Source organism: Dioscorea cayenensis, chromosome 5 (assembly GCF_009730915.1).
Source record: "Dioscorea cayenensis subsp. rotundata cultivar TDr96_F1 chromosome 5, TDr96_F1_v2_PseudoChromosome.rev07_lg8_w22 25.fasta, whole genome shotgun sequence".
NCBI lineage: Eukaryota > Viridiplantae > Streptophyta > Magnoliopsida > Dioscoreales > Dioscoreaceae > Dioscorea > Dioscorea cayenensis.
Window position 1 is genome coordinate 6,293,180 of NC_052475.1, and position 3,880 is coordinate 6,297,059.

Below are 3,880 nucleotides of genomic sequence, written 5' to 3' on the forward strand. Positions count from 1 at the left end.
ATGATTGTATTCTTGAGCTTAGGAGAATTTTTAACATTGAATGTATTCATGCTTTAGTTCTTGCTTGAATTTCTAGGAATTTTTGCCCGATTGACACTTGTTACACTACACACTCATTAAACTCTTTTGGAAACTCAAGTTTGATGTTAAAGGGACTAGTTATAGGTGTTTCTTTTGTTTATTGTAAAAAAAAAATTGGAAAATGAAAAGAAAGAACAAAAATAGTTTTATCATATAGTTGTACTTGTTGGGTGGAAAGAGCTACCACCTATAAAGTATGGAGCTACTCTCATAAGTCAGATACTAGTTATGCCCTAATGAGAGAAAGAGCTATCTCATAGGATGAGTGAAAGCTACCACTCCGGTAGAAAGAGCCACCACCTCGAAAGTGTGAAAGCCACTTTAGCGGCCGTTTTGGAAAGTACTGCCTTAGAGGATGTGTGAAGCTACTACCATCTTTGAAATTTTTGTTACTTTTTGTAGTTAAATAAGTCCCTTGTACTTAGAACTTTGAGGAGTATACCTTGGGTTGACTTGAGTGAGTTCACACAATTACACGATTTCGGGTTTGTTGTACTTTTTTTATTTAAGTTTTAGCTAGAGCATTAATTTTTCGTATTTAGTGTTAAAATTTCCCTTACTTGTAGAATGCTCTCTTTGTATACTTTGGCAAAACTAAGGCCAAGCACTTCCAATATTTCCTTCGTCTATGCTTTAATGTTTTAATTTTTGCTTGAGGACAAGCAAAAGCATAAGTGTGGGGGAGTTTGATAAGTGATTGTCTGTTAAGAATACGAAGTGTTCTTTCCTTACAATGAGCATTACTTTTATCAGGTTTAAGCGCTAATACATGTGTATTTGTGTTCTTTTGTGTAGGTAAGGTTGTGAAGCTATGTTTTCAGAAAAGAAGCAAAAAGTAGATCGTGAATGCACTATTTGATGAAATCTTAGAAGGAACAAATGCGAAGACATAAGTTGGGCTCAGAGATACGTGAATGTGTGCCAACCTCCATGTATTCAAGCAATTACAATGATTTGGAGGGGCACAAGGGCAGTCACATTTGCGTATCTCGACTTGTACATTGATAGCAAGATCTTCACCAATGAACATTTTATTGAAAAAGCAACGCGATCTACGGCATAAACATGTGGCTGTTTATGTTACCTCGATGAAAAGTGGATTCAGGAGTGTTTTTGGCGGAATACTGTAGCAGGGTATTGTAGCAATTTACTGTAACAGTTACTGTTCACAGGCCGCATAAAAACATAAATTCAGAGAATCCACACGGGTGTGTGGAAATTCCACAAGCCCGTGTGGCAATTCCACAGGGGCGGGTGGAACATCCACATGACCGTGTGGATGCCCGATTCCAGCCTTTTAAAAGCCATGATTCAGCCCCGATTTCTGCATCTTTACCCCATTCTTTTCTCCATCTTTTCCCCAGCTTGAGAGAGGGTGGCGGCTAGGGTTTTGAGAGGTATTGGCTAAGGCTTTGGAGAAGTTCTACGGCTCCGACATCGCGCGCCGTTGGGAAGAAGGTTAGTGGGAGAGCTTTCATCGGCACCGATCCGGCGAGGTTTATCCTAGACCTGACAAAGGAACCCTTGCGACGAGTAGATGACTCTCCACAAGACCATCGCCATGACTAACGAGGGGTTTTTTCTATGGATGCTTGGTTTTTACATTCGATTTCATTGATTATATGTAGCTCCATGGAGAGCTAAAGCCCTAGTGGGTACTTGGGTATTTGTGAACACTAGGATGTATTCGTTTCATTGAACCTCTTTATTATGCTTTCAATTAATTGATGTTTATTGTGAGTTCCAATCTTGGAGACTTGATTGTATGAATACTCCTCTAGAGTGACACTAGGGTTGAGAGTTCTTATTGGTCACTCTTGTGAGTGAGTGACACACCACAAGAGTTAGACAAAGATAGATTAGAGAGGGTTGAGAGGGTGAGTCGAGAGGTAGCGGAGCGTCCCCTTTCCCCGCTAGTGTGATCTATCCTACCTCCACATTCTATGAGTTCTTTGCAACCATAGTAGAATGAATGGGCTAAGGGATGACCTTCCGCTGGGGATTAGTTGTGAGTGCAACAGAGTGAAGCGTTGAAGTGATTTTAGCATCTAGGGCTTAATTGTGGCTAGGGATCTTTCATTTGGACCAAAGGGTTAGGTCTATACATAGGAATAGGGCCAATCACTTGGAATCCCTACAGCTCATTGCAATTCTATGCGAGTGGGAGGTTGAGAGGTTATTCAATCTTGTCTCCGGGACATGTATAGAGTTAGGCATGGTTGACTTTAGATTTGGGAACATGTAATTAAGGTTTTCCATGACTCATTGTTGCATCAATTAGGAAGTATAATAGAGGGTTCTTGCACTTGAAACGATTGTCCTAGGCGGATCAATATCCGGGTACCCCATCTTTATCGATTGCCATACCTTCTCCTTTACTTGTGCCTTCTATCTTGTTGTTTTTATTTTCGTTATGTCATATTTTGCCACACTTATCACTATTCATCTTCCACATTAGTCAAGAAGCAACTCAAGTGTCTTTATTCCCTACTCTCTGTGGATACGATACCCACTCATCTGGGATTATTACTTCGACACCTGTGCACTTACGGTTTACACGCATATACGGACGTGTCAAGTTTTTGGCGCCGTTGCCTGGGTGTAGGCGTTTAGAGATACTTTGCACTTTGTTTTCTTAGCTATTAATTTATTCATTCTATTTCATATTTTCTTATTCTATCATTGTTCTGATTTCTTTTTTCTTTTTTTTTGGGTGTGGCTCCAGGTTATGACCCTATAGAACCCCTCCAAACTGATTGAAGGAGATCCCGAGCTCAAACGTACACTTAGAATAAAAGGGAAAGAACCTGTGCAAGAACAGTCTAATCTGGCTGATTTGGAAGTTGAAGAATCTGAAAACATGGCAGAACAGAATGAGCAGCAGTAGACATTATCCAATTATGCTAGACCTTTCGATAGTGGGGATACAATCCAACATTGTGCGTCCCCTCGATTACAACTCAGAACTTCGAGCTGAAGCCGGCATTCATCCACATGTTGCAGCAATCCGCTCAGTTTAATGGTTTGGCCGATGAGGATCCGAACAGTTATATAAAGAATTTTCTCAAGGTGTGTAATATGTTGAAGATAAACAGGGTGACGGATGATGCCATCAAGTTGAGAGCCTTCCCATTTTTCCTCGAAATGGAGAGCAGAGCAGTGGCTACACTCATTACCTAGAGCCTCGATTACCACATGGAAGGAGATGGTAGAAGCTTTTCTTGCCCGATATTTCCCTCTAGAAAAATCCGTAAAACATAGGAATGAGATCTCATCCTTTGTACAGTTTGAATTGGAGTCTCTATTTGAGACGTGGGAAAGGTTCAAAGAACTCCTGAGAAAGTGCCCGCAACACCGATTCCCGGAGTGGATGATTGTTCAGACCTTTTACAACGGTCTGAATCCGAGTATAAGGCAACTCTTGGATGCGGCAGCAGGAGGTACCTTAGGTAGCAAGACCCCCGGTGAGGCTCGTCAATTAATTGAAGAAATGGGGTTAGACAGCTACCAATGGAATGCTAGGGAGAAGAAAAAGTTGGCCGGTCTCCATGAGATAGATGCAGTAACCTCATTGGCGGCTCAAGTGTAATCATTAAGTAAGAAGTTAGATCTCCTAACTTCAAATAGAGTGGCGGCCGTGATTACTTGCACCAGGAGTGATGGAGGACATGCTTCCTCTGATTGCCCGATATCTTTTAGTGATGCATCTTCAGTTGAGAATGTCGATTTTGTGGGTAATAGCATGAGGAATCAAGGAAACCCATACCGCAACACCTACAATCCGGGTTGGAAGAGTCAT

The 3,880-nt window shown here is 41.4% G+C and overlaps 1 non-coding gene across 1 annotated transcript; it reads right to left on the reverse strand.

Annotated features, from left to right (window-relative positions):
* Positions 1 to 3,334: 3,334 nt before the first annotated feature.
* Positions 3,335 to 3,441, reverse strand: LOC120262577. The gene has a single exon (XR_005536843.1). It is a non-coding gene; the product is annotated as a small nucleolar RNA R71 (small nucleolar RNA).
* Between the last annotated feature and the right edge of the window lie 439 nt (positions 3,442 to 3,880).